The sequence below is a fragment of the Nyctibius grandis genome, chromosome 9 (assembly GCF_013368605.1).
Source record: "Nyctibius grandis isolate bNycGra1 chromosome 9, bNycGra1.pri, whole genome shotgun sequence".
Taxonomy (NCBI): domain Eukaryota; kingdom Metazoa; phylum Chordata; class Aves; order Nyctibiiformes; family Nyctibiidae; genus Nyctibius; species Nyctibius grandis.
The window spans coordinates 36161725-36187445 of NC_090666.1; the positions used below are offsets into that span (position 1 = coordinate 36161725).

Genomic DNA, 25721 nt, shown 5'->3' on the forward strand with positions numbered 1-25721 from the left:
TGTTACAAGCCAAAAGGAAACACAGTTTACACATACCTCCCTAAGGAAAGGTTTGTGTAGGTATTGTCTGTAAATAATCACAGAATTCTTCTGTGTTCTAGACACATTTCTCCATGTTACAGTAGTTTATTCTTTAAACAAACAGAGATGGAAAATTCAACAAGTACACTACTTCAAAGGTGACATTAAGCAATTCTGGAGTTAGTAATGGTGACTTCTGTGCATTTACATTTTAGGTTATCATCTACTGCTGGTCCGTAATCAGAATTCTCCAAAACTCAGTAAAGAGAATTGCAAAAGAATTGGTCTCACAACACAAACATTCCTTAAACAGTCCCACTGCATTCAATGTCTTCTAAGGATTACTTCTGTCCTTTTATGTGGAGTTTACAGTGAGCGAGCAGAAGTTACCATAGATGTGACTTCTTAACCCAGTCTGATCGAGTTCTCTACTAATCAGAAGCTGTGACTGGCACACAATCACACAAGGGAGTTTTTGTTATCTACTCAGGGCACGGCTGTACCCACTACTTTTGGACACAAAATCAAGAAGGAAAACAATATCAGTAGGTGATATATTGAATGTCTCTACCAGAATATAGTTGTTTTCCTCATTAATATGACAGACCTCAGAGTAACCCAAAAGTTCCTGTTAACAACAGGTACAGCCAAGATCCTCAGTCCTAGCCTTATACAATGTTTAGGTGTTTTCACACATCCAACAGACCTATGAACTTATCTTCTTTAACCACTGAGCACCGGCTCACAGGACATGTTTGTTTGTATATAGGGCAGCTATACATGTGGTAACACTCAGGTGGAGTGTGATTACCTCTGGGAAGTATGCTTACTGGCAGAGCCTTAAACAGATAGGTCACCCTTAGGAGGCACCCTAAATTGCAGTGTAATACTGCCACACCATTCATCCCTGTACCCAGAGGTGATGGTATCAGTAAGCAGAGTTCTAGAGCTGGAGAGAGCCCATAGCTCTGAGATGCAAACAGGCAAGATGAGATGCCAGTATCAGGGCCCTGATTGCATTAACAGGCCTTAATGGTCCTAATCAGCTTCGCCTGGGGCCTCCACCCACACTCTCTTCCCATGGGCACAGAATGAGCAAGTAGATGGGTGAAGCTTTAACTGTGTGAGTTTCGTGCTGAATGTGGGACAGGTTTGAGATAGCTAAATCTCAATAATTGGTGGCCTACTTGTTACATAAACACGTACGTGCCAGGTTGCTCTCAGATTCTCCTAATACTTTAACGCTGCAGGGGTTTATGTTCTCTGTCTTCTCAGTCTCTTGCTCCCTATGCTCCAAGAACCCAGCCTTTCCCCAGGGAACACTCCTTGAGCAGGGAGTCCACTCTCCTATGCAGTTTTCACTTCCTTGATCAGTGCACGCAGTTCACTCACCTCTGCCATATGTTTTCATTTAGCTATGTCAGACATACATACTGTAAAATATGTAGTGTAACTTCCTGTTCCTGACTGGAGGATCTGGTTGGTACGCTTCAGTTTGAAAACTGTTAGCTAATAAGGTCTACTGTTTCCTTCGGTAAGATCTCTGCCAGGAGACCACTGTTGTTATTTTCTGACATACAGTATTTCTGTAACAGAACATATCAAACTCAAAAGTGACGGCAATGTTAGGTCAGCTCCTGCATATGATCTTCCTAAATTAAAAGCATAATAAATGGAAAAGAATGAAAGCACTGCAGATGCTGTTATTTCATAGAATCATAGAATGGTTTGGGTTGGAAGGGACCTTAAAGATCATCTACTTCCAACCCCCCTGCTTTGTTTCTCTGTGACAAGAGCCTGTCCCACAAATCATAGCAGATCTTTTTAAAAGTTATCCATCTTACACAGAAAGAAGTCCAAGGCTTTGATCATTCAACGCCTTGTAAAATTTTCAAATCCCTAATCTCTCATTAAATGCCAGTGAGAGTTTCCAACTGGGAACACAGCATAATGCTGTGTGAAAAGTGAAACTCCAAATTGCACAGCATTATTGCAGATGCTTGTGGGTACAAACAAGTGTCCTTCAGCATGCATTCTTTGCATTACAATTTTCTGTCCTATGTGGCAAAGCCCAAAATGAATAGCACTGAACACTAGCAGAGATTTTTGTGAATTGTCACCAAAACCATACCCATTTACTTGATTTTGGTTTGGTTTATTTTTGTGTAACCATTTTCTGATGCTTCATGGCATGTGAAGAATACTGTAACAGATACTGATCTAAGTTCTGCAGCTTATTACAATTTATACCTATCCTTCCTTTAACTTATATTAGGTTGTAGGGGTAACCAGAAACATTTTTTTTTTGCTTTGATCTTGATCTACTCCTTACAAAAGAAGCCTGTATCAACACCAGACAGCAGGATTGGCCACCAGATGTCACCCATCTTCTATTAGCTCCCCGAAGCCCGCGTACGCGGGCTTGGGAAAACGCACCATTCTCCAGAAGCTGTGCTAAATAGAGACTGTCTCGCCACTACAAAATATAGTCATCTTCTCATTACGAAAATACATTATCTTTCTTTGCCCTCCTGGCTCCCAAACACTGAAGCTCTTGTAGCTTGTACAGTGTGTTTTGAAGACAACCTACGAAGTAGATGAACACCCTACAACCCCTACCACAAATACCTGTGTGTGTCTAATGCTTAGAAAAACGTTAGCTGATGTAATGCGTCCACCTGGTGCAGCCAAAACCGCAGCTGCTACCGAAGACAAGATCTACTTCTAACCTTATGTGTTTGTCGGGGCTGTGAAGATGTTGGTGGACAAGCCCGAGGAAGGCAGAAGAGGGCTCTTAGCACGCTCTACCACGGCGCGGGGTCAGTCAGCGCTCTTCCAGCCATGTTTATCTGTCCCTCCTTTCCTGACCTCTGGCTGACGGACTGCCCAGCACCGTGAGGCGGCAGCGGCGGTTTCCCGGGCCATTCCTCCCCGCCGGCCCATAGGCGGGCTCCGCTAGGCCTGAGCGCGGCCCGCCGCTCCGCGGGGCCACCGGCCGCTCGCTGACCGGGCCACAGGCAGGTGTGAGGGGCAAAGGGCCCGCACAAGCGAGGGCGAGGCCAGGGCTGTGGCGGGGCCGAGGCCGCCCCTCAGGAGCGCCGGGCCGACGGGGCTGTGGCGGGGCCGAGGCCGCCCCTCAGGAGCGCCGGGCCGACGGGGCTGTGGCGGGGCCGAGGCCGCCCCTCAGGAGCGCCGGGCTGACGGGGCTGAGGCGTCGCCCCGCCGGCGGGCGCGTGGGCGTTTCCCGCCGGAGCCTCCCCGCGCGCGGCGGCCGCGCACGAGCGCCTGTGCCCGCTCGCGGGCGCTTGCTCCTCACACCCGCGCGCCCGCCTCCCGCCCGCGCGCTCCCCAGCCGGCCAGGCACTTTGCAGACGCTCCCTCGCTCTGCCTCGGCCTATCACAAGCGCTTCCGGCCTGCACACGGGCGGGCGCTGCCGTGCAGTGCTGCGCGGCGCCGCGCGCCCGCCCTAGCGGCTGGCAGTTTGCAGACGCTCCCTTGCGCCCGCCCGCCTCCAGGTGGCCCGGCCCCCACGGCGGGCGCGGCGGCCGTCCCTCAGCCCGCGCCGGCCTCCGCCGAGGACCATGGGCGATGCGCTCCTCCCGGCGCGGGGGGCTGCGCACAGGCGTCGCCGGAGGAGGTGAGGCGGCGCCGGGGTTGGGGTGGTGGGGACGGGTGCCGGGCCCAGCCCTGCGGTGAGGGGCGCCCCCGCCGTTGCCCCCCTCAGGCCGCTGCGGCTCCGCGGGTCGTGAGGGAGAGCGGTCTCCTCAGCTCCCCCGTCACAGCCGCCGCAGCCGTGCGGGGCGGGCGCCGCCCCCCCCGAGCCCATCGCCCTCTCCTGGGGCCGGCTCGGCGCGGGAGAGCCGGGTGCCGCGGGGCGCCGCGAGGCGGGGCCGGCGGCGGGTGCGGAACGGGAGGGAAGGGAATCGCCGAGGCAGCCGCTTCGGTGCGGCGGGGCCCGTCCTTGCAGCGGCCCGGCCGCCCCCGTCACCTTGCGTAACGACCTTCCGCGCCCGGCCGGGCGGGGAGCGCCTTCGCGGGCGGTGGCTGCTGCCCCCCGAGCGGAGCCGGGGCCGGGGAGGTGTCTCCGGAGGGGGGCGGCCCCGGGGAGCCCGGCGGTGGCCGCCCGCCGTGTGCCTGGGCGGCGGTGGGCAGCCGGGGCGGGCGGGCGCGCCTCTGAGGGACGGAGCGGCGCCGGCGGAGGTTTTAGCGAAGGGCGGGCGGCAAGCGCTGCCGTGGGTGGGAGGATGAATCTCGGGCGAAAGTCTGTTGAAATCTCCCCGTTACGATCCGATTTACAAGCTCTCGGTTCCACCCGGTGCTGGTTTTGTTTCCTCTTCGGACTTCGTAAACCTCTAGGAAGTGCATTTGAGAAAAAGGCTCCTGAAAACTGTCACCTCTGTGCCAACTGTGCTTTGCTCTGCCATGCCTGCTACTTTTTCGCCAGAGGTGCATTGAGCTTTAGATTGGAAATAACAATGCTGTGAATTTGTCAGGTTCGGTATTTCTTACACATCATCTTGTGGTTTGATCGTAGGGATTTATCTTTATGTGAAAAGCAGTGGCTGACCTGATGTGATTGCATAGGTTGCGCACCTACATTAAACAAGAATTTTGTGTGCCGTTTTTTTGTCTCCCTTGAGTTCTAGCAACTATTTAAGGTAAACTTACTTCTTAATATATTTAGGGGAAAATAAATGTCACTCAGTTTTCAGGAACTAAATCTTGGTAGAGGTTTTCCTTAGTGTTAGGAAGTGCAGGTTCCATCTTTCCCCGATACAGTACAATATCAATCTCATCTTTCAAGTGCGTGTTTCTCTTTCTGGCATTGTGGTCAGTAAACTTGGGAGAATGAATTCTTAATTCTTGTGTTACGTCTTGATACATCAGTCTCTCTTGATAACTGCAGCAAGAATAGAATACTCTTTATATGAAGGCTCACTCTTGAGATTCATGTTATTCTAGTACACAATCTTGTTTGTCTAAAAAGCCGTGTCACCTTGTCCCTGTGAAATAGTATGATAGCACTTTCAATAGCATGACTCATAATCCTAAATACAGGAATGAATTTTGACTTAGTGCAGTGCAAGTGCTTTATCTTGGCGAACAGCCTCATGTGTAGAAGATGCGAGTAGGGTGGAGGGAAAGTCTAGTGCTGTATCTGTTAATCCTCGTCCTCAGGAGGACAGCATTGGAAGTTGTTCACAGGCTAGGGCTATGTCTTTACTCCCAAATCAATGAGGTGATCTCAGTTCTTACAAAATACTTTTGCCATTTCATAAAAGACTGAAAAGCTTTCAAAAAGAGGAACTAGATAGTTCTTGTTACTTATTGTTGAAACCATTTTGCCTGGGGACACTGAGTCCAATTTAATCTGAATGGGTGATTTATGTTTTTCCTTCTTCATCTCTGTGTAATGACTGACTGTTCTTCATGAGAAACTCTGCTTACTGCAACACCCACAGTTCACATAATTACTGGTGGCTGTACCAAGCCTCATAGTAGGAAGAAAACCTTCACCTTTTTTCTGGTGGTTTTGTTACATACAAGGTAACTTTCACTACTGCTTCCTGCTCTTTACCTGTATGAGGTGATGTAGGGAATAGTTTATTCTTATTTACTCTGAGCAGTATGTTTAGCAAAAGGAATGTCTGTTCTTCATAGCTTAACATATATAGACTTTTTTCTGTTGCACTTATATAGAATGTGGATTTATTTTGTACGAGCAGAATAAGGATTAAATAAGAACATATGCTTCCTCTTTTCTGGGTGATAAACCCATCTTGCTGTCCAGGAGGAAGGCAGCTTATACAGCCTGGACTGAAAAGATGCTGAAAGACAAAGTGACTGAATATAAGAAGATCAGGTTGTTTAAGCTCCCAAAACTAAACTGCCTAAAACTTAGGAAGCAGCCAGCGACAGTGGGTGCAAATCATCTAAAATCCTTAATCTGCTTTATAAAATAGAATCTGGCAAAATAATGAAGTGTTCTGAATTCCTAAAAATGACTTAAGAATAAAGACAATTGCTCTTCAATTTTAAGTCATCTCCCTCCAACCAGATTCCCTTCCTTGTTTAAAAAAGGAAAAGGAAAAGAAAGCTTTATACCATCCACTTCTATGCTTGAGATAAAATGTAGAATTTTATTAGCACCACTGATTTCCCTTCAAGTTTGATTTTTTTTTTTTTTTTTATTTTGTTTGCAAGGTTATGTTTTTGGCATCGTATGCCTGTCATCTAACAAGTTCACTCTGCTTTTGCTTCTGTTTAATAAAATAGCTTAGTATGCAGTTTTCTCCCTCATCTTGGCTCTAAAATTTTAACAGAACTTCAGGAGTAGTTGGCATTAACTGCCCTTCACTGATATAGTAACTTGATTATTAGCTGTGTGGTAAGTGTTTTGAAGGCTTATGTGAATGCAGCGTTCATGTTTTGTGCAGACTGAAATCTAAAGAAGGCTTAGTGTTTCATGAGAGAATGGGAGAATTAGTTCAGTTTTATTGAAAGGAAAAGCAGTGATAAGGCAGATTTGATGGCAAACATTACTTTATGGTTATTTGCCAACAGATTGTCTGACTTAGTGTATACTTAGTCTCTTATATAGATGGTGAAAGAAATACAATATGGTGAATATAAAAAAAGCCAGGTTCTGATGGTACTTTAATTTATATCACATTATTCCCAAAGTGTCTGCAGAACTCTTTTGCTAGCCCAGTTTGGAACCAGAGCAGCACTCCAGCAGCAGCTCTTGGTAACGAACATTGGAAGCATCTGCTGAAGGAAATGAACATGCTGCACAGTGCTAATCAGCTGGGAATCTGATGAGTGGAAACTCTTTCAGGAGTCAAGCAGTTTTGCTGTTACTGCATCTTCAATTTCAAAAAGTTCTTAACTGATTGGAGTGGAATAAGGTCATCCTTTATTCCGCTCTACTTTTGCTGAGTTAGTATTTATGCATCTCTGCATTTCATATACCACGTGTGCACATCCACTTAAACAACAAAAACCCCAACACCAAAACGTAAAAAATCTTTTGTCTTCCATTCTTCAGGAGAAAAAGTGGAATTTTGTATTTTGCTCTGTGTGTATGTGTGCACACTCAAAACCCTCTTGTTTTCCTCTTTTAGCCTCCTGTTATTGGCATGCATTATTGAAGTTGTAAAGGTTCATTATCTGTTTCACTTTAATTTCTTGAAGAGCCCAGACTTATGATATAATGAAATATACATTCTGTGAGGAATAAGTCTCATTCAGATCATGTTTTGATAGTGGCTTGATTTCCATCACTTCTGACCCCATCTTTTTTTGTCAGTTTCTTGTTTGTTCATGTGAGTTGATAACTCATACTGTAACTCATGGCAGCAAAGAGAATGTGACTAGAGTTTGTATATATAAAATTTACATTAGTTCAGTGAAGGGCTTTGGATATTGACAGAGGCTCTCTTAATTGGATGGCTTTTGAGGAGAAGCCACCATAATGATGGAGAATTGATGACACAAGTGCTGACACAGCCTCCCAGATGCGAGGCAGTGGATTTTTGTGACAGTGCAAACTTATCAGGGTGGATAGCCTTATTCTTCTATTCAAGCTGGAGTAGTTCAGCTGTCTTGAGATGAATTTGTGGGGTTTTCTTCTTGCCTTCTGACAAGAAATCTCGTCTGCTTTAATTGGGTGAAGCCTTCAAGCCCAAGGTCTATGCATGCACTCAGGCCAGGATGTAGCTCCTTTGTCGAACTGCTAAAATTATGGCATTTTCATATGGCTGTGGCCGCTTGCATACTAGGGACACACTGCAGTGAAAGAACAGAGAAGAGGAAATTAGTTTGTGGGACAGGGATTCCCTTTTCATGAGGAAAGCTTAAGTCAGTGCTGTGATTTTTTTGATTTATTATTTATGGATTGTATGAGTTAAGAATCCTGTGATCTTGGCACTTTGAGTCTCACAAGGTCCTCTTTTCCTGTTAGCTAACTGTATTTCTTCATACATGCCACAGGCATTCCAAACTGTTTAACCTTGATTATTAGTCTAACCTACTGATGTTTGTCTTACTGATTTTTATATCATGATAAAAGCCTGTAATCTTTCAAAGCTATCAACCACCTCTTATAACCTTGTTGTCCTTTAGACAACATAGGTTACAAGTAGTGGGCAGAACCTGATTTTACTTTTATCAGTTCTTGCTCATGGGTCATGTAGTTTGTTGCATTTCTTTGTATATAAATTTTTGCTATGTAATGTGTTGCTTGTGGTTACTTTTCCCTATAATAGTTTTATAACTAAAACCTTTTCTTCACTCTTGTTGGAGTTAGGTAGTGAAGTTTATTGCTGCTTCCTTTCCATTGACTGTTAAGGTTGTGTTCCTCCCTTCCCTTGGAAACAGGCAAGTCATACGTGCACTGGGACAGCATTTTATATAACTGGTATTGACGTCCTAGCAAAGCATTTTTGGATAGCTACTAATCAACTAGTAGATTGGATATCAGGAAAAATTTCTTCCCTGAAAGGTTTATCAAACATTGGAACAGGCTGCCCAGGGAAGTGGTGGAGTCACCATCCCTGGAGGTATTTAAGACATGTCTAGATGTGGTGCTTAGGGACGTGATTTAGTGGTGGTCTTGGTTGTGTTAGGTTTAGGGTTGGACTTGATGATCTTAAGGGTCTTTTCCAACCTAAATGACTCTATGATTCGAAGCTGTCATAAAGGTCCAAGCTGCAGTGAAGTATCATTCCTGCCTAAGGTTATATTTTGTGATCTGAATGTTTTTTGGACGTGTGACATTTCAAAATACTCAACCTTTGGACTCTGTGACATGATGTGATAGTCCTCTTGTCTGCAATATGTGTGACTAAAGTGGATTAACACATTCTTACAGAAGATCCTTGTTAGTACAAAGGTATCTGCATATATTCACTTAGGCAGTAGTTCTCTTGGGTTTAAAATGCTGTGTCTTATCCCTCTCGCTTTTTTTTTTTTTTTTTAGTCCTCTCCCTTGCTCTCTCTGTGTGTTTGTTCCTTTGCTGCAGAGGACTAATGCAGTTCAATGCAGATTCAGTGCAGTTTTTGGAAGTTTCCCCTGAACTCTGCAGAGCATAACTGCAGTATGTGTGTGATATACATGGAAGATAAAGTATTAAGGACCCCATGTAACTAAACTTGTATTTTCTCTGCTATTATGACCTTTTTTGGTAAAATGAAGTGTAAAATGTGTTTTGATTGAAGATGGTCTATCTGAAATGTTTCATTAGTCATGTAAAACTTGTCTACATAGGATACATGAGTTAAGAAAAATATGTATAACTCCTTCATTTAGTGAATTTGAACATTGATATGGTATTCATGGCTAAAATCTTTGAACAGATCATCTACCTCCTAACAAGCTTTTGTAACTTCCATGAATCTTTCTTGATAGGTCCTGTTCAAGTACAGTTTGTGCAATGATTTAATTTTCTGTATTGTAGATGAAGAGTGAAAATACTAGTTTTAAGTTGCTCTTGAAAAAGTTGTACCACTGTACCATGAGACCTCTGTATCAGACATACCAATTGATTACTTTTTCTGAAAAGCTTGTTTAAAAAAAAAAAAAAAAGAAAAACCTAGAATAAATGTGAGGAATGTTTCTAATCTTGTAGTTATCCAGGTTTTATGTTGTTTATTCATTCTATATGAAGACATTGTGACGTGATTGTGTTGAATGCTGAATGAAACTGTTTGCATGACCTAACTGTAGAATGAAAGTCCCACACTGTTTCGATGGACTGTAGTGTAAAGGCTATTTCTGCCTAAAATAAATATTTCCAGTACTAATGCCTCTGAAGTATTACTCCGAGTAACATGAGCCATGAAATATTTCACTTCTCCCGATGTTGATTTGAATTGCCCGTGTCTGTCTAGATGCAACTAAAGCTTGCTGGCTTTAATAATTAAAATAGCAATAATTATGGAAAGCGGAGATTCTGTCTAGAAGTATTCAGCAAAGAGCAGCAACCAGATCTTCGTCATGTTCAGATTCTCGGGATGAGTTTTCTTTCTGTCTTGCTTTTGGTATGAATTGTACATTAAAAATGGGCCCCCTTTTCCTAAAAAGAATACAGAGTTTTATATTGCTGTGTCTTTGTTAGTTTACCTGATCTTGGAATTTCTGAGCCACCTGGCAAAGGAGCTTTCTCCCTGAAAAAAAGAGAAACGAAGCAGACAGATGTATTTCATGCCTAGGAAAAACCTGTAATATTCTTAACATAGAAACTTTCATACCTATTTGGCAAACTCCTGCGGTAAAGTTAAAGGAGCTTGACCATGGTGTTCTCTGTAGGTACTAGTACATTGTATGTGGATATGAACTTTCCCACCTATGTCACACACACAGGTACAGGCGTACCAAAAAAAAAAAAAGCCACATTAAGAGACACCTCCGAAACCCTCCAGCATCTCTGCTTTTGAAACACTCGAACAATCCAGACAAAAATGCGTTTGGCTAATGGTAGACATGTAGTGGATTCAGAGATGATTTTGGCAGGAAGAGGGGCTGCAAAAGGAATAGCTATTCCTTGGGTAGCAATGAGATGTTTAAAAAAACAAGTGGGCAAGCAGTCCAAGTAAGGCACCAGTTTGATGCTCGGGTTGTGGATGATTTAGAGGCATACTTGCAAGCAGTGAGTAGGAGCAGAAAAATGACTGTTTCTTACTCTCTGTGTGTTGATGGAATTTAAGGTAGGAAATGTGAAATACAAACCTCTGTTGCAGGGATTGTGGAAAAAAAGTTCCAGAGATCAGGAAAAAATCTGAAAAAATATTTGGAGGACTGAACAAAATGAATCGTTTGAGAGAGGCTTTTGAAAAGCTCAAACCATTTGTCTGGAAGTCAACTAAATTTAGAAATTGAGCTTTAAATTTGAATAGACATATAGCCAAAATAGAATATCTAATGAGTTTTTTTTTCTTCTTAGATTTCATTAAGAACTGTTACTGCTGTCTTTTGGTAGGATTTTGTCAGTGAAATCAGTATTTGTGTTTCCTGATCTGACAGAACAGGAAAAGGATGTGGAACACTCTGTAGAGGAGGGAGGGGGGCAGGGGGGGAAAGACACAAAGATTTCTCAATCTTTACCACTCAGATTTCAGCCTAGGTTGTACGGGATATTTGACCAGATTATTAAAGCTACATTGTTCCAATCAGTTCCTTAGCACATTGATTTGTTTTTGTAAGTTCTTGTAAAAATTAAGTTTTCCTCCCTGTATTTCTCTTCATGAAATGCAGTTTCTCAATCAGTACTATTGATCCTCCAAGAACACGGTGAAATGCAGTATCATTCTGTTTATACTTAACATCTATTTGTGTTATGCAGCTGCTTTTCTTTTACTAGACTGGAAAAAAGCATGCAGGAGGAGAATGCTGCACATACTTCCAGTGGTTTTTCTACTCAAGCTAACAGCTATTTTACTATAGATAAAATCAACCAGTTCTGAATACTTTAATTTTAATTAAAGTCTAATTTTAAGAGCCTGTAATCAAGTTAAATGAATACATTATGGTTATACTTTAAAATAAAATATTATATTGTTATATATATTAGCTATTTTCTTAGATGCCAGTTGAGTTTATTTATAAATCAGTTCTAGAAAAAAATACTTTTCTGTTTTTATATCATACGCTCTCTTGAAAGTGAAATATAAACTATGCTCCTTAGAGAAGATCGTAATCTGTAGTTCTTGATGGCATACTTTTCCAGATATTTTAAGTAGCTTGGCAGTCATATGTTCAAGAAATTGAATAATCAGTAAAATAAAAACCTCTGACTTTTTTAATGGTGTGAGAAATGAAACTGAGTTACATCAGTGTTTGACAAAGCAATTTGACGTGTGTCTGAATCTAGATCTCAGTGGTTTGAGACTTCTGGGGAAGCTTATTGATTTCGCTCCATGGCCCCAGTTCTTAATTTCTGTGAAATATTTGAGTCTGTTAAGTGACTCTCCTTGGGTTCTGGATTGGTAACCTTATAGGACTACTCATGATTCCTTTCAGCAAAAGGTTACAGTAACTTTCACCTAACCTGTGTTATCAAAGTTGTCACCAAGGTAAGTTAAAGAATAACTGAGGGAGCAAGGAGGAGCTTCAGGCTCGAAGATGATAAAGGTTTTGGCCTGTGTGCTGTAGTCCATTACAAATTGCTGCTTACTAGCAGCTGGGATGAAATTCTGTGAAAATAGTACTTGCACACTGGAAGTTAGGAATTTTAGTTCACTGGTTGATCTATGCTGGCTGCTGAATGTCCAGCGGGTGAGCAGTTGTTGCAACGCTGTTGGTATGTTACCAGCAGTGATTCGGTGTGCCATCGGCCTGTAGTGAAAGGAATGGATTTTTGTAATGATGTAATGAGAGTTTAAGTGCAGTGCGTGAAGTTCTGTACTGGTGTAAAAGGCATATTGCAGTTTACTTAAGCGCTTTTTGAGTTGATGCTATTTAAACCTCTGGCTCTGTGCATTGAAACTAGTACAATGAGGCCCAAGTGTGCACTTAAACTTTCCTTTGAGGGCTGTACTGGCTGATACAGAGCAAAAGCTTGTAACAGGTTTAGCTTCTGTTCAGCTTCTATTAAAGTCCTTGTACCTTGATTCATTTCCTGACATAGCAGTTTCCATATGTACTGGTTGCGTAGCTTGTGCACTGTGTAATGTTGCAGAAGAATGATAGTATTGATTAAGCTACTTAAAACATGTCTAAGAACACTTTCTTACATATTGGGTTATTGGCCTGCATCTGGCCACATCTAGAGCAAAGGAAACAGGGAGCTTTATAAAGGGGAAAAAAGATACCTTTGAAAAAAGCTGTACTTGAAAAATAGTATTATAATTTAAATATATGGGGGAACTGTTCTACGTACATTTTGCATTTCTTAGGGCTAAAAAGGGGGGTTAGATGGAGATCTGAAGAATCTAATTTTTCTCTACATTTGAAGTACAAGTTTTCTACATCCTATATATTTGAACAACTGATTTATTTCCCATTCACCATTAGTACTCTTTTGTTAGAATTGTCTTGGCCTCTATTCAGACTGTTGTTTGTACCTCAAGTCTTGTTCTACCCTTGAGTATTTTTCCCATTGGATATGGTAAACTTGAATTCTGTTGCCCAACTGATAATCTGGTACTTCAGGATACGGTGTTCAGAATACTCCGTGTAACTCAGTGGTCTTATAATGCTGTTTTATAATTTGTAGTACTTTATGCTAATCAAATGTTCTGTGCTCTGATCAGAGGAGAATTGACACTGGCATTTGATGGTGCTTTTATATGGGAATGTCATTAGTCTTCCTGATATTCACCAAGACTGCAGTTAGATGAAATTTGTGCCCTCATACCAGTCTCTTGCCCTCATACTGATCTCTCCCCACTTCCTATCAGTGCATTTATGTGACAGTGCAGTGAACTGGCTGACAAACTCTCGTGCCTGTAAATGGCTTTCTGGCGTTTGGCTGCTCATGTTTCCAAATGCCGGTGTTGCCTGGTTGTCTTCACCTTTTAACCATGTAGGCTGGGGAAGGAGGTTGGAGAGGGATAAAGATTCTGCTTTCAGTGACAGTGCTGGCTTGGGGTGTTTGAACATCAACCTAATTTAGAAGATGTTGTTTTTATTACTTCTTAAAATGTTAGGTTAACAGAGGGTTAATATTGGTTAATGCTCTATCCAGTAGGTCAAATGGCCCCAGTTTTATCTAGCAAATTAATGTAGGGTTTTTTTTTTTTTCCAAAAAGACTTACTCTGTGTAATTACTATCAATATACCTTTTTATGTTGGTTTATCCAAATTAAAAAAAAACCAACAAAAAAACCAAAAAAAACCCCAAACAAACAAACAAAAAACCTCCTTCTAACTGTATAAATTCCTGATATACAACTCGGATTTCACACTATTGATTTTGGATGTGTGTTATGAAAAGAGTTTTTTAATGAAGGTGTACTCTTGCCCTTTCACAAGCTACAGAGTATTTTTAAATATGCCACTCACCTTATTCTTTAAATACCTAATTTTTAACATTTCATTAAAAAGGCTGCTGATGCGGCATTGTAGTTTGACAGAAATTACTCTAGGAACCTTACAGTGCTCAACATGTCCACCTTCCCTGTTCTATGGGGATCAAGCCTATTGCTCAGGATAAAAATGTTTGTCCAGGCTACAGAAATCCAGGATTAAAACCTTTTCATTGTTTATTTTGTACTGACCAGCTCTGTCATCCTTGCATTTGACAAATGGAGGAAGAAATCTGTCAAATGTTATTAGCATAGTTTTTTTTTTTTTGGCTAATATATTCTCACTTGGCTTGTGTGTGTGGCTGAGTGCACTGCTGACAATTGTCCAGTTTATTATGGTGTTAAGGTCTTTATATATTTCCTTATAAAAATTTGTGTAGAATATCACATAACATACACCAGTGTTTGAGTTGTAAAACTGATTAAAAAAAAAAATAAGAAAACTGGGAGAAGTGTTAGAAATTCTCCAGAATGCTGTGTAACAGGTTTCAGAGTTTTGGTCATACTTTTGTTTCCGTCTTGGCTTGTGTCTGTTTCCCTCCTTCCCTATTTTGCGTAATTTGAATCATGTTTTCTCTGTCACTGCTACTTAATTATTGCTATTACCACTGCCTGTGCTGTTCCACATCTTAGAAGACTGAAGGGATAATCATGTTGTGCTCTTTTTTCGTTTGGCCTTCAGGAGCTATGCAGGCAGCATATGTATTTTCTGTTCTGCTCAGCACTGGAAACAGCCTTCCACTAGACTGTGAGGATTTCAGTGAATATAATCTCTTATTCAGCAGATGTGTTAAAATTCAGCTGTCTCTCAATTCTGAGTATGCTTATTTTGCGTTTGTTTTTTTGTTGTTGTTGGTCAAGCTGTATTTCAGTTATGTGTGGTAAGTGTTTAGGATATCCTCAGCTGTGCTTGGGAAAAAACAAAATCTCCTTCTTAATCCAGGCTTCTGAATGGCTTTTGCCTTTTTTCTCCAAACATCTCATCTTCTGGGTTGAGATTTCACCATATGACTTGAAATTTTTTCACACACATTACACTTAAGCTTTACCTCATGCATTCCTTCCCATCCCCCGAAGTGTACTTCTGAAATTCTTTCTCATGTTTGTGTAACCTGTTTCTTTATTAAATCATTTAGGAAATGTCCTTATTTACTGAACTTACTGACTTCTAGAATTAGACTAAAACAGAACTACTCATCCCACCCCACCCACCCACCAAACCTGGATGGATTTTTTTCTGTACAATTAAGTCGAAGTTGATGAAGTCTCTGAATGGTTTATGCGCGGTTGTGCTGAATCTTTGTTACAATCAGCTAATAATAGATACAAGATGAACTAGAACCTTTCTGTTGGATTGCTCACCACTTAATTACCAAAACAGATGATTTCAAGCAAGGACTGCGTGCCTTCAGAGGGCCAGCTGATCTTGCATCTTTTTCTTTGTCACATCAATAACTCTTTCACACAAATCCTCTTTCTTGTCTTTTCTCTGATGTGGCTTTTTCAACTGACCTCGAGCAACTGTCTGTAATGATTGAGGCCATTTTTACTGAAGGTCTGACTCTCTGACCATGTTGCACAAGCTTTGAATCTACAGAAAATGAAAGTAGCACATTGAAGAGGTGAGTAATCGCCGAATGTCCTGTAGTTTGTCTGGATCTGCAGATTTTTTTCCCTGGGGGTTATTTGCACTAGAATTGACTTCCATATTTTTGGTGATATATTCAATATGTTATTGCAATAACATATTTGGCTTGATTATTCTAAATGTTTGTATAGGAATCTCTTCTAAGGCTATCATTATACCCCCCAAAAAAGCCAGTCAGGATGAACAAATTAAAATATTATGGAGAAAATGTAAGTTTGCTGCTTTAAATTGTCTCAGTGGTCTGTTAGAACATAGGAAAGCTGAGCGGAGCAAGGCATCAAATAGATCTGAATTTAGACAACTTTTTAAATACTATCCCCTGAAATTTCTGTTAAATCCATGCTAGCTGTTGTCTTTTCATAATTAAGCTGCTTCTTTTGTAAGCCGACTTTTTGAGTCCCTCTTTGAACTCTCATTGTATACAGATTTTAGGTGTCTAATGTGGAATTGTGAATGTCATAACACCTAGATACTTACAGCCATGAAGCAGTAGTTGGTTTTGCTTTTTATTTTTTAAACTAAATGAAGGAAAAATTCTTCAAGTAGAGGAAGATTTGGTGGTACTGGTGGTGAAGTTGTTCTTAAGGAGTCATTAAATTAATTAGTCGAGTACTGCTCTCTTTAAGGGAAAGCAGATTTGAGTATGAAGAGCAGGAACAAGGCAGTTCGTGGGAGAGAGGTTAGGAGTTTAATGAAGCCTTACCTACGTAAAAAACAACTTAGTTGCTCAACTGTCTTGAAGATCAGATATTTTCTTAGGTTTGGAAAATAAGTGGAAGTCACTCAAAAGTCATGTGCCAAAATAACTGTATGCAATAATAATTTTGGATTTAAATAGATAAGAGTATAGAGATGATTTCCAAAGCACTCTTCAGATTAAACCTCAAGTCATGTGTTGAGTCAAAACTGTAGGATACATCATTTCTCAGCATTAAAAGAGCAGCCTAAGTTGGAGTGAAGCCTGGAAGCTATTGAGTGATACAAAGCTGTAGAAAGAAATATCATATCCCTCTGAAACAGAGAGGGAAATGTTGTTGAATAAATATATTCCTTCTTTTGCCAGGCTATTAGCATGAACAGTTCTTCTAAGACCAGACCTAATGAACTCAAGTGACTGACGACTGTTGGGTTTTGTTGTGTGTGTCCTCCCCAATTAGAGATGCTCTTATACTCTGCACGCACGTGGCTCAAATACAGGTTTATCTACTTTCTGCAGTGGAACACAGGTGTAAGCCAGTACGCTAAGATATGATACCATGGTAGGATAGCCTGTGTTGGATCCTTGTGGTTGTAGCTTACAAAGCAAATGGACTGCTCTGGATGTTGAAATGTGCTAAGATGCTGCCTTAAATAGTTATCTGCAGGTTATCTGTCAAATCCTGGCTGTTACAACCATAAATCGATGTAGCCTAGTGATACAGAGTTTAAAAGAGAAAGACTTTTTGTACCAACTTGTCTTTTAAAGATGTGCTTGCCAGCACATGTCCCCAGTGAGTAGAAAGGACTATTTTCATAATATTAGAAAATCTGTTCCTTTGTCTCTCTGCTTATCTTTTTCTCTTCATTAACTATGACTAAACAGTAAAGAAATCTGTTCAGCTGTGGTAGTGTCAGTACAGTGGTCTCTCTTTTCCTCTTTGCTAGTACTACAGTACTGTTTCAAGACCATTTAAATTCTGCTCAGAGCTGTAAGTGATCTTTTTGGCAGCCTTATATGCATTTAAGTTAACTGCTGGATTGTAATAATTTTCAAAAGGACTATTTGAAAATGGATTTTTTTTTGTACATATTTATATATGAGTATTCGTGTCTTAGAGTTGTGGGTTTATTTCACGTCTTGTGCCTTTACCTAGCTAACATTAATTTGATTCAAGGAAGATACTTCATGATGCAGGCTGGGAGAATGGATGCTGAATCTGCCATGGAGGTCCAGAAAATCAGCAAGTAGAAATAATTCCACTGGGCTTGCACCTTTGATACCAAGTGTCTTCTCTAAGAGCTTTTCATCTAACTAAACGTTAGGTAGAGTGTACAATATACTGCAACCAAATGTCATTCTTGCTACTAGTGGAAGTTTGTTTTGAGGCAAGCCTTCTATCACTGTATTTATCCTGAGAATTGTCCTAACTTTCCCTCGTTAGCTCAAAATGCAGTTTTTAACTGTCGCCATTCTAGAGATGGACAGTATTGCCTTTTGAATGTCATTTCTGATTCTGGAAACCATTTGGGTTTAGGATGCTAAAGAGGTTTGCAGTAGGATGTCTCCTACTGTAGATCTTGGCTAGAGTTTAGGATGCAGCTACAGTGGAAAGGTGTTATCTAGATTATAGCCATAGCAGCTGATCTTCAGCTGCCAGTGGCACCACTTGTCATAACTAGAGATATTTTTTAGAGCTTTTTTTTTTGATGTTGGGGGGAAGAGGAAGGAAGCCTCAATGCTTACATTTATATTGCTTATAACGCATTTATATTGTTGAAACACTGGAGAACTAACCTCATAACTAAGCTAATGTTTTTGAATGGGCCATGAAAGTCTGACAACTGCCTTGTAAATCTTATCCCTATGATTCAGATAATATTTGACAAATATATGGATACTTTGTTGTACGTGTGTGGTGTTTTCCAATTATATTAATCTTTGTGTTGTGTGTGAAGGAGCTTTTAGTTGTCACACTGCAAGATTTTCTGCTAGAAGGGACCTGTTTTTTTTCCTGCTCTTTAATTCATACAACTATGAGCAACATCTAGACTGGTTTCTGTTGAAGTGGCAAAGAGATGTATTAATGTTAAGTTTTATGTGCCCTTTTAGAGAATACGTACTGAAGTGGATCCATTTCTGCATGTATTTGGAAAACCATTTCATTTGATGACAATGCTCTAGTTTATACTTGTTTTCTAACTGACTTGTGTTCCCAGCCCTGGAGGGAGAAAAGCTCCATGGGCATGCCTGAAAACATGTCAAAGAGCATGCATAGTGGAATTCCAGGACCCGTGAAAATTTAAGAAGAAGGTAACAGATATTAAAGATAGCTGCATAGATTCAGATTATATAATCCTTGTACAGTTCAGCCAAGTGCAAAATTACCTCGCCAGATTTGTCTTTTTTTTTTTTTTTAATTTATTTGAAAAGGTGGAGAGGGACAGAATTACTTAAGCTGAGAAAGTTCAGAAAACTATGGTAGGCAGGTGAGGATAATAATCCTCTGGTGTGGTTCAGACTGAAAAACACAAAATTAAATCCATGGCAAGGCAAATACAGTCTCATTTTATAGTTACATAAAACTGTTTAAAGTGGGTCATCAGTGCTGGGGAAAAACATGCCTTCATTTTCTAGGCTTTTTTTTTTTTTTTTTTAACATATCAAATAAGGTTTTTTTCCTCCTCCCCTTCCCACACTAGAAGGAACACTTTCCTCTAAGGACAAAGATAGGATGAAGATAAATATATCACTTGTCTACTTTGTTCTCCATCATGTTGCTTCAGTGGTAATCACTCATTTGAGATTTACCTTCAGAGATTCTGCCTGACATATGGTGATGTGCATAATGAATATATGCAAACATATAGCAATTTAAAATTCATTCTTTATTGCACTTTGGTTTTAGTTTACAAATTGCTATAACAATTAAAGGGATTTTGTAAGCATTAATCTATGCACTTAGGTGAAATTTCACCTTAATTCTCTATTATTTGTGTGAGGTGGAGAAAAAACAGCTTTAAGACCCTGTGTGAGAGTTGGGGTTCTTTAGTTTCAAATGATATACAGGAATGTTAGGTTTCTCTTCTTTGAAAGTACCGCCCTTTTCAGGGAAGGAGAGGAAGTTGATAGAGTTTGTGGGCCATGACCTGTGTGGCTTAGTTATGGATTTTTGGTTGCTGGTGTTTTTGGGAAGAGGAGAGTGATGGCATGCTTTTGTAAGAGAAGGAGGCCTGAGAGATAACAGCTACAGAGAAATTTTAGGTAGAAGGGGAATGGCTTCTTCAGCAGCCCGTTAGAACTGAGAGACACAAAGGGAAGTGCATCTAGGAGTCATGTAGACATCAAAAACTTGGTTATCTCTCCAGCTCTTTTTTATACTGTGTTTTGGGTAATTGGGGAAAGGACTGAAATGTTCACTTTCCCATTCATAATGGGAACCATGCAGTGATGAGGAAAAAGTGCATACTGCTGTAAATAATACTCAAACTGTAGCTCTTCCTTTTGATACTCCTGACTATATCAGAATTGGCATAACTGATTGCTAGCAATGGGAGTTGTGTCCAAAAAATCCAGCTTGCAACTTCTGATGATTGAGATAATTTACTTTAACTCTCCATTCAGCAGCTAAGTCCCTGGTTCCTTAATATTAGCTGTGCTGAAGAGTATTGGGGAGTGTGGAGAAAAAGGGATAAAAGCACATACTAATTTGAGCTTAGGAAGGTCAGGTCCTTCCAAAGTCAGTACAGAGGATGAGGCTTTTGGGGCTGCTGCTTTGAATCACTCCCTAAAAGAGGAAGAAGGGCTGAGCTAAACAGCTCTTTGCTACCAGAAAATACAATTTCTCCTTTTCATTTTCACCAGCACCGATACGCACCTGACGCATCTGTTAGACAGCTTGGTTTGCAAAACAAGCAGAAAGCTAATGTAAGAAAAAGGCTTCTTTCATTTTCACTCTCTGAATCAGCTCATTGAGGGATCTTGATTTGGCACACCTAGCACAAAGGAGAGTGTAAGAGTGAGTGGCTTGGAGCAGTAGGATGAGAAGTGTGGAGTGAGACTAGCCCGTTCACCAGCTGTGTGCTGTTGGCTCAGCTCAGCCCTCTGTGTGGCTGGACCCTCTTGTGTGGGGCTTGAGGCCTCCAAGGGCCCCAGCTCTCTTCACTGACTGTGGAGGGACAAAATGACCTGCAACTTCCCCTTGTGCTGTGGTGGCCACAGTGGCTGCTGTTGTCATCTTTGAATGTTACCTTTTCCTTCCCCTCCTTTCACGCTTTGTAATCTTGATTTTTATTTGAAAACAGGCGATGTGGTAGTCTTTTTATACCTTATTAGGTATGAAGTCAGTAACTAAATGATGGGAGGGTTTCTGTGGCAAAAAAAAGGCTAACTTTAACTTCTCAGTTGTTTCAGTAATGTCACTACTATCTGCTCTGCTGATGCTGCAGAATTTTTTTATAAGCAATTCTTCAAAAGTAAGGAGTATCCAGAATTTTTGCTTTAAGGCTATGCTCAAGAAGAACACGCTTAAAATGTACTGCTGAGTGAGAGTGTCCTGCCACACGCGTGCCAGTGTCAAGAGTTCAGTGCCAAGCCTAGCGAAGCCTCCTTTCACTTGTATCACATCTGGGTTCTTTGCATTTTGGCAAGCAGTCAAAAACCAATTTAGCCGAATTAAGCATTGCACTCAGACATCGTAGCTCAAAAGACTGTGTCCAGTGTATGGTGTGAAATTAATCAAAAGGAAAGAAAATTAATGACCTGCCGTGGTGCCATCCATCAGGATATCGCTCAGCAGGTGTGGAATTAACTTGCCTTGACTGTCAATTAAATTTAACGGCATGACGTAAAACTGCAGAAACTGTTTCCGTTATTACTAGGGAGCAAGTGTTTTTAAAGATTCCAGCTTAATGGACTGCTTACGCCATACATTGGATAGTCCTGTGATCACTTAACAGCATGAATTTAGATTATGTTCCCTAAGAAGATCAAGTATTACTGTATCAGTAAAAATTGTTAAAGGCAGGCCACAGAAATGCGGTTTTGATTTCTATAATTACTGTGCACCAGATGGTGGACATACATTTTTTTTCCAACATAAGTACTTCAGCTCAAATATAAGAGGTTGTGATCTTTATTTACATTTCATCAGATTTTAAGCTAGGTGATCAAAATTCTTTTGTTATGGTCCATTATGGTGACCTTCAAGGAAATACATAGACAAAACCTCACTATTGTTTGTTATAGTTACAAAAGAGCCTTTTTTTCTTGTTTTTCAGATCTTAATTATGAGGATAGCAAAACTACCCGCTAATGTTAACTGCCCACTAAACATTAACTACCCACTAACTTTGTTTTGGAGTAATTATCTAGTATTAGATTATGTACTTCAAGCATTTGGTAAATCCTAGTTAATTTAAATGTTGTTTCTGAAAGGACAGTAATACAAACATGCAAAATACATTACGGGTTATTAACAGCTCAAGACAAATGAAGAAATTGAAAGAAATGCATTTCCCAATTTGAATCTAAAGGTCTTGATATTCTGCCATCCATTTTCTTTTTCTGTCCCATCCTATTTCCTTATGTGTATGCACTTTTTCGTCTATAGTTGCCCTGATTTTCTTTTTTTAACGGAGTATTTATCACTGTTGGAAACTCCCTTTGACTTACTAAGGTCTTAGTGTTTTTTTGCTGGATATGCCTTGAACATCCTCCTCTCAAATGTTCAGAGTAATCTCAGTCCTTTTTAGAACTCCTGATGTATTTGTCCTTGGCAAAAAATAGTAATGTATGGTGGTTTTTGGCTCATCTCCCCTCCCCATTAAATTCTGAATACGCATTTCCAAGAATTAAGGAGGTTCCGTATTTGTGATTAGGAGAAAGACTTATTTATGACTTGCACAGTAGCTTTCTTTGAAGTAGGGCTGGCAGTAATCCATTAATATATTTTCAGGATAAGGTGTCCACAGTATATTGGCACATACTTGATTAGCTGGTCTTTATAAGTCTACTCATTTGACCTCTTACGAAGGAGCACCCGTGCTTTGTAAAAGCAGTACTTTTTTGTTTAAATATTGCTGATCAGAAAGCTGTTAGTGATGGTCTAATTAATGCTTCACAGTTGTGGTAACAAAGGTCTGTGGATTTTGTGCCAAAAAATAATTCTGACAGTGTTAGTAAAGTGGTTTTGATTCATAACAAATATGATGTAACTACTGAGAAATGTTAGGGTTGTTTTAGTTATCCCGCTCAGCTGCTGTGTCACTGGCAGTACTTTCTCGAAGGAGAAACCCATAAGTAGTAGCTTATAGGATCACAGGACCTATACTGTTCTGGAGCTTAAATGAAGAGCTCGGTAAAAAGTCCTTTTAAAGAATATTCATTTGGGTTGAGCTGACAAGATATTTTAGAAGTTTCTTCTTTCTCTGAAGACAAATATCAGTCGTGGTACCGATTTCAAAATGAGGAGGTGAGCAAGTCAGGGAGGCCTGATACTTTGTAACATTATAAACATTAACAATGTGGGTCAAGCTTTTTAACAGTGAACAAAGGTTAGATGATTACTAGAACAGTCACATTTCAGCTGGAGCTTTGGGCTGCTTTCTTTTCCTGCATTAGAAAATGAAAGTTTTGATATGTCTGTCTGAAGAAATTTGCGCTTAAGGCTTAAGATCGTAACATGATGCTCTTGCAACCTTGCCTGTATTGAAATCAGCCCTGGAATACCGTGTTCAATTGCCTGCCTGCAACTTGGGTTTTACATTACTGGGTTTATTTAATGGTACTCCTGCCTGTCTCTTGTTGGTGGCTTGTGTAGTTGCTTAAGCTTTTATGATTAATTTGTAGCCCCAGGGAAGGTGGGGAGAGAAGAGGAAAAGAGATAAGTTTAACTCTTTCTATGGAACTTCTCCTCTAGTTTTTGAAGACAAGTGAAAAGCCAGCAGGAGTGCTCTGGCAGCAGGAAAGTTGGGTCACACACGTCTTCATTGTTCCTTGCATTCAAGCTGAGATTGCATTGTCTGTTTTTGCTATTTGCTTTATCCTCTCATATCTATAATATCCTATCATGAGGGAGCATGAAGCTAATTATGGTGTCTTCACAGCAGTGCTTGTTTTTTAAGCAGCACTACTAGATTGTGGTATGAAGGGAACTCAGTAGATTTCTCTGCATTACCTGTAACAAGAATATGCAAAGTTGGTTTGTCAGCATGTTCAGAGTTCAGTAGTGTGATGTATGCCTGTGAGTATGGGTTCCTGAGAAGATATTTGGATTTCTCTTTATCCAGATTGGACTGGTGCTGAAATTACCAGAGATGGCTCACTGCAAGCAAGCTGATCCAAGAGACAAAGAAACAGAACAAAGTCAAACAAAAAACCTGCTTGTTCGGTGTGATTTGCACAACTAATATTGACCCAAATAGGAGAAGAGGGACTGTCTCTTCTGGTTGCACCCCACGTTTGCAGGGCATTTGTTCGTGTTGCAGATTATGCTGACGATAGTTTAGTTTCTGATGGGCTCAGAGCACATGAGGAAAGGGAGCTTGTGTCTGCTAGCAAAGATGAGGCAGTAGCCACTGGTTAAATCATTGGGTAGGTTTTTTTTTTTGTGGATCTGTGCGAGGAGTGAAGATTTTGTTTGACTTTTCTCATGACATTTTCTGTATTTTCTCGAACTGCAGTCAATAAATGTCCTTTCCCAAAGGAATTGCCAGTCTGTAGACTTGTGATTGTTATTGTAACTCAGCCAGGCATAGACAGAAACTTGTTATATAAAAAGTAAAAAATGCTGATATCTAATAAGATATTTATTCTGTGTGGCAAAAAATTAAAGTATTGTCTAATTAGCAGTCAAACCACTTATTTTGCCCTCTAGTTTGTTATGTGTTAAGTAGGTTTATGCCACTGGTTCATATAGCTCATTACCGCTCATAAATGTCACTGTAAAATTAGAGTGTTAAAGTGTCTTGCTGTCATTAATTCTCCAGTTGGTTTTGTTTTGGTGTCAATTTTGTAGATAAAGTGTGAATTTGTAGTTGAAGATGTCATAGGACTTGGATAGCATGCTGCTTCTCATTATGGAAAGAGACAGCCTATATCTAAAAGCTGTAGCTGAAACTTTTTTCTGGTCATAGCTATTGCCTGCCTCTCCTCATCAGCAGTGTCAGGCAATGTCCTGTACCAAGTTTAAAAGCAATAGATGCAATAGTGGTAATTGTCAATAAGTCAGTGATGCCACTTCTGGGAACACAGTACCAATGAGATGCTTTCTTTGAATCTTTGTGTTCTTTGCCCTAATGGCAGTCAGTCAAGATCTGGAGCATAACAGCGTAAGCTGAAGTGGCCGCTTCTTTAATAGTGCAGCTGATGATTTCCAGATGCCAATTACTGTAATATGCCTAAATGCTTTACATGTAGGTAAGATCCTGGAGTCTGCATCTCAGAAGACTGTTGGCATTGTGAAAAGGAAACTAGGCTGTAGTGCCAAAAGTGATGAATCATTTGACCAGTTGATCAATCACTTGATAATTATCACTTGATATTATAATAAGATTTTATCACTTGATAGGATAATAAAAAGTCTCAGTAGTTTACAATAGCAGGTTGTAATAATAAACAGAGAATGTATCTGTTGGTAAATGACACTGAAAGACTTTGTATGGGTATATGTTGTAAATTTCAGTTAAGTTGAACAGAACTCTTTGAGGCTAAAACTTCACACTGATTTATTTTAAGAGGTTCAGGGTCCAAATATCTTGATACATACAGTAATGCCAGCTCCAATTGCCACAGCCCTACAGGTATCAATGATTTTTATATGTTTTACATCAATAGATTTTGAAGATTTGGGGATATTGTATGCTGTTTATTATATTTTATATATAGTAAATAAGGTGTGGGAATGTACAGGGATAGCAGGCCAGTGGCTGAGTCATATAATACATCTCCTAAGTTCCCAGTGTGCAGCTCATCTGTGAGATGAGACTATCAATGTGAAGAATTGAAATAGGAACAGCTTCTCTGGTTTTGTGGGTAGTGTATGTCAATCTGCTAGAAATTAGGCACAGAAGTTGGTCAAGAAAGAAATTGTATTGTCAGATTGCAGTGTCAGAATTACTGCCACCTGATCCCAGATCATTTTAAGGAAACCCTAAAGCCGTCTGGTAGATAGCTTTTGTTTGTTTGCTTGACAGGGGGTATATTTAAGTGACTGAAGATAAACTTTTTAATATGCCTTTTTAAAACTGTAACATTAGAATGAAATGCCACTTTTGGTTAGTCTCTGTTCAGAGAAAGATCTCTGTTTTTAATAATTTATGTGGAAACTA

General features: G+C 40.4%; 1 protein-coding gene across 1 annotated transcript in view; it reads left to right on the top strand.

Annotated features, from left to right (window-relative positions):
• Nucleotides 1-3574: 3574 nt before the first annotated feature.
• The window catches only part of MGAT5 (alpha-1,6-mannosylglycoprotein 6-beta-N-acetylglucosaminyltransferase), a 136612-nt gene continuing 114465 nt past the window's right edge, over nucleotides 3575-25721 (top strand). Inside the window, exon 1 of the mRNA XM_068407674.1 lies at nucleotides 3575-3659. The gene's annotated coding sequence lies outside the window, so the exon portion shown is untranslated. The remainder of the gene's footprint in view (nucleotides 3660-25721) is intronic.